Genomic DNA, 11,650 nt, shown 5'->3' with positions numbered 1-11,650 from the left:
CAAAGTCGCTGGCACTCCTAACACCTGCTGTGCACAGCTCAGGCCGCACATCTGCTCCACACCCACACAAGACACCAAGAAGGGCTGGAAGGAGACGTGGGTCCAGCCAAAGGGGAAGTTTAGGATGCCCTCTGTGCGAGGAGCTGTGTAAAAGTCCCCTAAGAGGACAAGGGTAAATGGCTCCATTATTTGTTCATTAAGGCTCCTTGAGTCAGATCTCCACATCGTCAGGTGGAGGCACACTCCCAGGAGGCCCGCTTCACCTGGGTTACAGTTACAGTAGACCCCTCAGGTGGCGCTTCCTGGAAGGTACACAAGACTATCAGAAGGCAGGTTCTGGCGGTGTCTGGGTGGCTCAGTCAGTTAAGCGTCTGACTCTTGATATCAGCTCAGGTCTTGATTTCAGGGTTGTAAGTTCAAACCCCGGGGGAAAAAAAAAAAAAAAAAAAAGAAGGCAGGTTCTGATTCAGCAGGTGTGGGGTATGGCTGCCGTCTGCATTTCAAACAGGCCCCCATGTTCTGGGAGCTCACCGTAGGAGGCCAAGGCCTTATGGCATAAGCGCAGCTCAGTTTTTAATGATAGAAATTACTGGAAAGGGGGTTTTGAAGAATCACAATTTCCCACACTCCCTGCCACTGTCCTGAGCAAGGAGGGGAGAAGGGCAGTTCCTCAAGGTGGCTGGGCGGGATGGAAGTGTCTCTCCAGTATATCCAGCTATCTCATCTGACTTGGAATTTCTAGGCTGTGCTGTGACTCTGAGAGAGTTTACCTGGGGCTGTTAGGGACAACCAGTGCCTTTTGGGGGACCAGGTATGCCAGACAATAAATACATCAAATTCTTTTTCTTTCTTTCTCCTTCCTTCCTTCTTTCTTTCAAGTAGGTTTCACGTGGAGCCCAACACAGGACTTGAACTCATGACCCTGAGATCAAGACCTGAGCTGAAATCGAGTCAGACCCTTAACCAATTGAGCCACCCAGGCACCCCCATCAAATTGTTTCTTAATTGGCATCCCCTGCAACTTGTTACATGACCATTTCCTGCCATCTCCTTACCCCTGGATGAATTAATTAGCTGAATTTTTCAATGTGCAGATCTGAGGATGAAGTCTGGACTTGTGGTCCATACTCCTGCTGGCATCTCTCCTTCCCTCCAACCCATGAGACTCTCTCAGCACCCCTCTGCTCTTGCTCCTCCTCCTTCCCAAAGCAGGGTCACCTGGTTCCTACCTGCAGACCCTGGGCTTAAGGACCCCTTGCTCACTCTTACCAGTAGCTCAGGTCCACACACATTAACATCACTGCTGGTGTTCCTCAGGCCATAAGAAGTCCCTGGCTTCAGTCCTGCTCTCACTGATCCTGATCTCATCTTGGCCTCTGTAGTTTCTATATCAACAAGAACACTTATAGATTGGTACTTTGAAAAACTTTTTTTTTTAATTTATTTATGTAATCTCTACACCCAATGTGGGGGTTTGAACTCATGACCCCAAGATCAAGAGTCACATTGCTCTTCCAACTGAGCCAGCCAGGTGTCCTGGTAGTATTCCTGAAAGTTAAACAAACACCTGCCTTGGAACCAGCTATTCTAGTCCAAAGAAAATACCCAAGAGAAATGAATGCTTATGCCAACCAAAAGGCATGCACAAAAATGTTTGTTAACAGCCCTATTTAAAACCGTCCAAACTGGAAACCATGCAAATGTCCATTAACACTGGAGTGGATAAATACATTGTGCATATTCCCACAGCTGAATAGTCTGCAGTGGTGAGAATGATCAGCCATAGCCAGGAACAGGGGCGAATAATGCTGGCTGAGAGCATTGGAACTAGAGCACATCCTGTAGGATTCCATTTACATGATGCTCTAGGACAGGCAAACTAGCTCTAGGACATCAGCCCTAAGAATGGTGTTTGAATTTGAGGGGTGGATAACACTGGGGATGACGCGAGTCTGTGGGGTCTGGGAAAACTATTGCAGTATGGCGTGAACAAGTGTAAAAGTTCACTGTGTGCACACCAGGAGCCAGCCCCTTGTGGGGAACATCTGTGTGTGTGGTGGACACCACAGACCTGGGGCAGAGCCTGGGGGTTTCACACTGTGCAGCCCCTGGCCTTCCACCATCTCCTCACCAGCTTATCCTATTTCCTCCCTCCATAGCAAACTGGGCTCCAGATCCTTTTTTAAGGCCAGTGGCTTTCTGCCTACTTCCAGATCATGTGCCAACACTACAAAGGGCTGGTGGGCATCTTCTCTCCCAAGCTCCCAAGGACTGTCTCAGGAACTGGTCCTCCAAGAAGCAGCTTGGGGCCTCTAGCTGCTTTGTTCTCTGTGGGTCTAGACTCATTTCACCCATCCCCGGTTGCTCTTTAAGTCCTCCTGCTGGGATTCCTGCTGTAGTTTCCTAATGGGTTCCCTTTCCTCGCAGACACTCTCCAGAACTGTCCTACACAGGCTGCAGAATTGGACACTCCCTCAGCAGAAGATGGAGCCCAGTACTGCTCTTACAAACCCCAACCCCAACTGGGCAAGCTTCCTAAGCCAGTCTCAGCCACTCCCTGGCAGGCCTCTGGGCGGGCGTGGGGCTGGCCTAGAGGGGGACCTGATGTGCAGGCAGTGACGGGGGGCACCTGACTGCCGTGGGCGGGCATTCTGACGTGTCTGATTCCAAAAGAATCAGGCAGGAGCGGGAGTGTCAGAAGTGAGGTGAGGGTGGGGAGGAGCCCCAGAACTGTGGAGCTTGGGGCTGCCTGTGTTGCTATGAGGGGCTGGGAAGGACACACAGCCAGGCTTTACAGGCCTTCCCATTCTGGTTCTTGCTCCACGGCCCCTTGCAGCCTTTCCCTGAGCGGGAGGCAACCCAGCCCCTCACCCTCATGGAGTCCCTTCCTGGAGGAGTGGGATGTCGCCACTCTACCCGCATGGGTACCTGGCTCTCAGTGAAGCTCCTGCCTGGCTTAGGGCTGCATCTGAACCGGCTGCCTCTGCTTACCTAGGGCAGGGGCAGCAAACTGCAGTCCTCAACCCTTACATGGCCCTCAAGCTAGGAATACCTTTTACATTTTTTTTAAAGATTTTTTTTATTTCTTTATTTGACAGAGAGAGACACAGCGAGAGAGGGAACACAAGCAGGGGGAGTGGGAGAGGGAGAAGCAGGCTACCCGCTGAACGGGAACAAGATGCGGGGCTCGATCCCAGGACCCAGGTGCTTAATGACTGTGCCACCCAGGTGCCCCTGCCTTTTATATTTTTAAATGATTGAAAAAAAATCAAAAGAATAGTAATTCTTGATATACAAAAATTATGAAATTCAAATTTCAGCACCTGTAAATCAAGTCTGGCGGGAACACAGCTGCAGTCATTCTTTTATATTTCGTCTAAGGCTGCTTTCACACTTCCACAGCAGAGCTGAGCAAATGGGACAGAGACCAAATGCCTGCAGAGCCTAAAGTATTTACTATCTGCCCTTAACAGAAAGAGGCTGCTTCCCCTGACCTGGAGTATGTCCCCAGCACTGCCTCACACGTGTGGGTTCCACGAGTGTACACTGAATAAAGTAGTTCCCGGCGGATCTGTGTGCAGCATGGCAGCTAAGGTGGACTGGGGGGTGGGAGAGGTGGCTGGCCCAGGCAAGGACTCTTGAAGCTTCTTTAAAATTCATTACATCACATCAAGGAAATGCATGGTCAAACCACAGCGGGGTACCCGAACTCACCTGCTAGAATGGTTAGCATTAAAATGACCGGTGAAAGTACCAAGTGTGGGTGAGGATGTGGAGCACTGCAGTGGGAATGTAAATGGTAATTCACACTGGAAAATGGTTTGGCAGGTTCTTATAAAAGAGTTAAACATATACTTACCATATCTCCCAGCTATTCCACTTGTAGGTTCAGGCATACCTCGAAGATATTGTAAGTTTGGTTCCAGACCTTAATAAAGCGAATACCACAATAAAGCAAGTCAAATGAGTTGTTTGGTTTCCCAGTGTATATAAAAGTTATGCTTGGGAGCCTGCGTGGCTCCGTCAGTCTGTTAAACGTCTGCCTTCGGCTCAGGTCATGATCTCGGGGTCCTGGGATCGAGGTCTGTGTCGGGCTCCCTGCTCAGTGGGGAGTCTGCTTCTCCCTCTGCCCCTCCCCCTGCTCGTGCTCTCTAATAAATAAAATCTTTAAAAAAAAAGTTATGCTTACACTATACTGTAGTATATTAAGTGTGCAATAGTATTATATCTAAAAATGTACCTTAATTAAAAAATCAGAGCCATCATTGGAGCTGTCAGTGAGTCAGAATCACTGATCACAGATCACCATAACAAATTTAATAATAATGAAAAAAGTTTGAATTATTCCAAGAGTTACCAAATGTGACATAGGGACACAAGGGACACAAAGTGAGCAAATGCTATTGGAAAAATGGTACCAACAGATTAGCTTGATGCAGGGTTGTCACAAACCTTCAATTAAAAAAAAATTATCTGTGAAGTGCAATAAAGCAAAGCACAATAAAATGAGGTACACTTGTATTCATCCAAGAGAAACAGAAACATGTCCACAAAACAACTTGTGCAAGAATGTTCACAGAAGTCTTATCATTAAAGTCCCAAACTGTGAAACAGTGCAAGTGACTGTCAACAGGAAGAGGAGAAAACAAAGTAGAGAATACGGAAATAATGGACTCCCACTCAACAATAAAAAGGAATAAACTGCTGATCCACACATTGATATGGGTGAATCTCACAAATATCCAGAGCTGAAAGCCAGACACAAAAGAGCACATACCGTAGGATTCCATTTATATGAAGTTCCGGAACTGGCAAAAGTACCATGCTGTGATGGAAATCAAAACTGTGCTCTCCAGGGGCCAAAGGTGGGTGGCTTGTCTCAGGACTTTCTGGGCTGACAGAATAGGGGTATGGGCCCCATGAGTGTATTTGCCAAAATTGTTTGGGCTGTATAATTAAGATCTGTACATCCTACGATATGAAAATACCTCAACAAAAATATTCTTAAAAGAAATTCACTAGGTCAGAAGTAAAAGCCAAAACAATCTTCAGTTCCAAACACGATGCAGCCTTTTGCAAATCCAGGCCTGTAAGAAGCAGGACCAAATTCCTTCTAAGATTCATTTTGTTTAGAGGAATTCCAGCTGAAGCTTTGAGCAAACTGTGAAGACCCCATGCAAGAGGGTAGTGAAGGAAGTCTTCTTGCAGAAAACCTATTTGCTTTGCTGACAGTTTAACCTCACTGTTTGGCTTGGGTGGAGTCCTGGCCAGGCACTCCCATTGAGTAAACAAAAGGATTATTGGCTCCATAAGGAAATTTGGAGGGTGGGGAGGGAAGGTCAATGTCCCTATTCTCAGGGGTTTTCAATTCTCCTGCTTTCCTTCAGCCAACCTTTCATTATTCAGTAGGTAGGTGAGAGCTCCTCCCCAGGAGCCCAGAACTTGCAGGACCCAGGGGTTCAACAGGAAGGAGCAGACCTGACTCCTCCCCCGGGAGGGGATTTTCTCTTAGCACACAAGTTCAAGGGGCGTCGTGATGAGACTGGAAAAAGTCTAAGTGTTGCCTTTCCATTTTAATTCCCTTTACTCTGCAGAAGCCTTTTAGTTGATGTAGCTCCACTTGTTTATTTTGCTTTTGTTGCCTTTGCTTTGGAATCAGATCCAAAAGATCATGGCCAAGGCTGATGCCAAGGACGACCTAGTTTTCTTCTGGGAGTTTTATGGTCTCAGGTCTTCAGTTCTTCTTTAACCCACTTTGAGTTAATTTTTGTGTATGGTGAAAGAAAGTGGTCCACTTTCATTCTTTTGCATGTGGCTGTTCAGTTTTCCCAATACCATTTATTGAAAAGACTGTCCTTTCTCCACTGAATATTCTTGTCTCCTTTGTCATAGATTAATTGACCATATAATTGTGGATTTCTGGGCTCTCTGTCCTGTTCCATTGATCTTTGTGTTTGTTTTTTGTGTCAGTACCATATCATGTGGGAAACAAAGGCAAAAGAATTAAATTTCCTTCCTACCTACAGCCCATTGACAAATCCTTGAAACAGGTAGAGTGACCTTCCTCTGGGAGCTCAGCTGCCTTGATGTTGATGCTAAGGGAAAAAGGCAATCTTAGCCTGACCCCCCCCCCAGGATCCTTTAAGTCTCCTTTAACATATAAATTCCTTTGGAAACCTCCTTTATCTCTAACCAACCCCCACCCCGCCCCGCCACCATACATGTTAGCCATCATCCTCCAAGTATATGGCCCACTGATACCATCTGAAGGGTGTCATGACTGAGGGTTTACTAAACAATAATAAATGACCTTTTCCTCACAATAGCTAGCCCCCTCAGGATCCTGGAACCTTGTTTCCAAAATACCTTGAAGGCTTGTGCTATCCCTAACCCCCTCCCAACTTGAAGGTATATAATCAGCCACTCCTCATGACCCCAGTGCAGCCCTTTCTGCCCATGGGTTCTGTCCTTATGCTTTAATAAAACCATCTTTCTGCAGCGAAGATGACTCAAGAATTCTTTCTTGGCCGTTGGCTCCAAACCCCACCACTTCATACCACATCACCACAGTTTTGATTACTACAGCTTTGTAATACAGTTTGAAATCAGGGCTTTGTTCTCTTTCTTCTTTCCCAAGATTGCTTTGGTTGTTTGGGACCTTTTGTGTTTCCATACAAATTAGGATTTTTTTTTTTTTCTGTGAGGAATTTTGATAGGCAGTGCATCGAATCTGTACATTGATTTGGATAGTATGGACATTTTAACAATATTAATTCTTCTAATCCATAAACATGGAATATCTTTCCATTTATTTGTGTTTTCTTCGATTTCTTTCATCAGTGTCTTACAGTTTTCTGTGTACAGGTCTTTCAAAAGCTTTTGCACAGCAAAGGAAATCAACACAAAAAGGCAACCTACTGAATGGGGAAAATATTTGCAAATCATATCTGATAAGGAATATATCCAAAATATATAAAGAAGTCATACAACTCAATAGCAAACAAAAGACAAATAATCTAATTAAAAAATGCACAGAGGATCTGAACTGACAGTTTCCCAAAGACATATAGATGGCCAACAGACACATGAAAAGGTGCTCAATATCACTCATCATCAGGAAAATGCAAATCAAAACCACAATGAGATATCACCTCACACCTGTCAGAATGGCTATTATCAAAAGAAGAAATAATGAATTTAGGAGAGAATGTGGAGAAAAAGGAACTCTTGTGCTCTGTTGGTTGGAATGCCAACTGGTGCAGCCAATGTGGAAAACAGTATGGGGTTCCTCAAAAAGTTAGAAATAGAACTAACAGATGATCCAGCAATTCTACTTCTGGGTATTTACTGAATAAACAGAGACATTAGCTCAAAAAGATATATACACTCCCATATTTACTGCAGCATTATTTACAATAGGCAAGATATGGCAACAACCAAAGTGTCCATCAATGGAGGAGTGGATAAAGAAGATGTGGTGTCTGCGTCTGTGTGTACATCTTATAATGGATTACTATTCAGCCATAAAAAGAATGGACTCTTACCATTGTGACAATGTGGATGGACCTTGAGGACATTATGCCAAGTGAAGTAAGTCAGACAAAGACCTTATGATCTCACTTATATGTAGGATCTAAAAAAACAGAACAAACAAACAAAACAAATAAGCCCAAGCTCACAGATACAGAGAACAGATAGGTGGTTGTCAAAGGCAGGGGGCAGGGGGTGGGCAAAATGGAAGAGGATGGTCAAAAAATTACAAAATAATCAAGTCCTGGAGATGTCATGTACAACATGGTGACTATAGTTAATAATGCTGTATTGTTTATTTGAAAGTTACCGAGAGAATAAATCTTAAATGTCCTCATCACAAGAAAAAATGTTTAAGAAAAAATATTTCTAACTAAGTATGGTGACAGATCATAACTAGACTTAGTGTGGTGATCATTTTGCAATGTGTACAAATACGAAATCGTTATGTTGCACACCGGAAACTCACATAATGTTACATGTCAGTTATACCCACTTAAGGGAAAGCTGCTCTTTTAGACTTTTGCCCTTTTGGAGTTCCCATCCTCATTAATTAATTAATTAATTAATTAATTATTATTTATAGAGAGGGGTGGGGAGGGGTAGAGGGAAAGAGAGGGAAAGAGAGAATCCCAAGCAGATTACACACCCAGCATGGAGCCCGATGCAGGGCTAGATCTCACAACCCTGAGACCATGACCTTAGCTGAAATTATGAGTTGGATGCTCAAGTGACTGAGCCACCCAGCTGCCTCTCTAGTCCTCATTTTTTTTTAAGATTTAATTTATTTATTTGACAGAGAGAGACACAGCGAGAGAGGGAACACAAGCAGGGGGAGTGGAAGAGAAGCAGGCTTCCCGCTGAGCAGGGAGCCCGATGTGGGGCTCGATCCCAGTACCCTGGGATCATGACTGGAGCCGAAGGCAGATGCTTAATGACTAAGCTACCCAGGCGCCCCCCAGTCCCTTTTTTTTAAAGGATTTTATTTATTTATTTGACAGAGAGAGACACAGCAAGAGAGGGAACACAAGCAGGGTGAGTAGGAGAGGGAGAAGCAGGCTTCCCGCTCAGCAGAGAGCCCAATGTAGGGCTTGGTCCCAGGACCCTAGGATCATGACCTGAGCCGAAGGCAGACGCTTAACGACTGACCACCCAGGCACCCTCCAGTCCTCATTTCTTAAATTGCTGTATTAAGATATAATTTATATACCATAAAGTTACCCATTTAAAGTGCATGATTTAATGGTCTTTAGTATATCTGCAGACAAGCACACCCATCAAGATAATCTAAGTTTAGAACCTTCCTGCCATCCCCCCAAAACTCTATGCCCAGACCACTCAGCATCTACTCCCGATTCTCTCCCCCTCGCCCCAGCTCCGGGCAATCATCAATCTGCTTGCTGTACTATCGAGTTGCCTGTTCTGGACACTGTATATGAACAGAATCATGTAATACAGGATCTCTGTGTCTGGCTTCTTTCACTAACTAGCCTAATGTTTTCAAGGTTCAGCCATGATGCAGCAGATGTCAATACTTTATTCACTTTTACTGGCAGATAATGTTCCAGTGTATGGAGAGTCCTTAAAGTCTCTTCATCCCCAGCAAGCTGAAAACCCTGGTTTACATTCCCACTTCTCCTTGTTGCTTTAGGACAAGCCCTGTAGCCCCCTGAACTTTGGCATTTTTACTTGCAAAACCATCTGATCCTTAGCTGACCTCCAGATGGATCCGGGAAACCACGAAGCTGGTTTTTTGAGCACCTCACACCTTGGAAGCTGTTTGAAGCCATCCCACTGCCCTGTGTTACACACCATAAAACGCAGCTCTGGCACTCTTCTGACCTTGAGAGGCTTCTCCAGGCAGGAGGCCATATAGGGGGATGTCTGCTCTGTGCTATGTAAATCCGGAGGCAGACATGCAGATTTACAGGGCTGCACTTAAGCTCTTAAGCAGAAACCTTTTTCCACCAATCAATAACACAGAAAAGTAGGAATCAAATGTCAAAATGTCAAAATTAGATAAAGGGGCAGTTAGGTCTAGAGTTAGGTTTAATTTCTCTTGACTGTATAACTACTTTTCTAAATATCCGATCAGTACCTGCTCCATGGGCTGCCACAACAATGCAATCACCAGTGCTTGACGCATAGAAAGCACTCCACAACAAAGGCCACCGTCATTATTTCAACTCAAAATTCAGGGACATTACATGCAAGTATGCTTACCTGGTCATGATGTTTAAGATCATTTTCAAGAAGAATCCAAAGATCTGGAGTGTGAAGAGGCCTTGCAGGTGCCTGATTCTGACCTCTTATCTGGGCAGGAACCTCTTCTTGAGCACCCTTGAGTGTTGACAGGGCAGGGATGCACACGACTGAGACCCTGTCTTTTAGGACATCTTTCCTTGTTAGACAGAAACCTGAAAATACTCCCTGTAACTTGTGCCCACGTGTCTGAGCTCTGGCCTCTGGAGTAACAAAGGCAAGGCCAGGGTCTCACAATCCTCATAATATTGAAGATGCTGTCAGAGTACCATTCACCCTAAAGCCTCTTTCCAGGACTCTGCATGTGATTTGTAACAGGAAACAGATTTGGCTTTCGTTCCTGCTCCTGGCTCACAGCTCCCCAAACCCTTGGGATTTCCTAAGCATTAAGAGCAATGGGAGCATCTTTTGTTTTAATGCTTGGGTCTTTTGTCCCAGGTTCCATTCAACCACAGCTCATTCAACCACATCTGAATTTATGTCAATGAGGTGATTTATGGAGAGCCCCTAGGTGACCAAAGGGTGGGGGACAGTTGCCAAGAGGAACCGACTGTGTAATCAGAAGGTTGGAACTTTTAGGGGCACCTGGTGCCTCAGTTAGTTGAGTGTCCGACTCTTGGTTTCAGCTCAGGTCACGATCTCATGGGTTGTGAGATCAAGTCCTGTGTCAGGCTCTACGCTCAGTGGGGAGTCTGCTTGAAGATTCTCTCCCTCTGCCTCCCCCCACCACCACTGCACTCTCTAAAATAAATAAATAAATCTTTAAAAAAAAAAAAAAGCAGGTTGGAACTCTCGGCCTCCCCTAACCCTGACCTCTGGGAGGGGAAAGGGGCTGGAGATTGACCTAATCACCAACAGCCAATGATTTAATCAAGCTCACATAATAAAGCCTCTATAAAAATCCCAAGTAGGGGTTTTGAGAGCTTCTGGTTTTTGTTCTAAGATTTTATTTTTAAGTAATCTCTACATGCAACGTGGGGCTGGAATTTACAACCCCAAGATTAAGAGGCACATGCTCTACCAGCAGGGCAGGGCCAGCCAGGTGCCCTGATTCTGGCTTAGTTAACACATGGAGGTGCTAGGAGGGTGGCATGCCCAGAGAGGACATGGGGGCGCCAGACTCCTTCCATGTTCTGTCCTACGTGTCTCTTCCAGCTAGCTGTTCATCTGTATCCTCTGCAATAAATCAACAACAGTAAGTAAATTTTTCTTCTGAATTCTGTGCGCCTCTTCAGCAATTATCAGATCTGAGAAGGGGGTCATGGAAACCACTGACGGAGAGCCAGTTGGTCAGAAGCACAGGTGATAAGCTGGATTTGTGCCTGGTGCCTGAAGTGGGGGGGCACATGTGTGGTCTGCACTGACTGCAGCAGTGTCAGGCCATCCAATTGGTGTCACAGCGTTGCTGGACCTGGGGTAGACCCTGCATGTCTCGTGTCAGAGGGAGGTAACGAGAATAGAGGGCTGAGTGGGCAGCAGGAGAGGAGGAGGTTTTTCCTCCATAAGCATGACTTGACTGCCCCCGCTTCAATCATTCCTCACACCTCGTGCTCCCCAAATAAGTCATGAAAACAGCTTTACTACACTGCACGTGCCATGTGGCTTCCCTGGGAGACTTCCCGACACTATGATTCTGCACACTTCTGAAAGAGCCCTTCTGAAACTGCCTCAGTACTTTAGAGCCAGCCTTGATTTTATCCAAAAATGGTATTATCCCAGTATGAGTATCACATTTGCCTTCCAGTGACTCTGAAATGGTTCTAAAAATCAAATCCATCTTGAAACAATAATTTGCTGTGCCTGAGAATATTCATAAGCAGGTACTGGGAGTTCTTAAAGTAATAAAAAAACCCAACAA

The sequence above is a fragment of the Callorhinus ursinus genome, unplaced genomic scaffold (genome assembly GCF_003265705.2).
Source record: "Callorhinus ursinus isolate GAN/ISIS: 27379988/994484 unplaced genomic scaffold, GSC_fseal_2.0 scaffold111, whole genome shotgun sequence".
In the NCBI taxonomy this organism is placed as follows: Eukaryota; Metazoa; Chordata; class Mammalia; order Carnivora; family Otariidae; genus Callorhinus; species Callorhinus ursinus.
The sequence above is the reverse complement of the archived record's forward strand: the minus strand, read 5'-3'. Positions refer to the sequence as shown.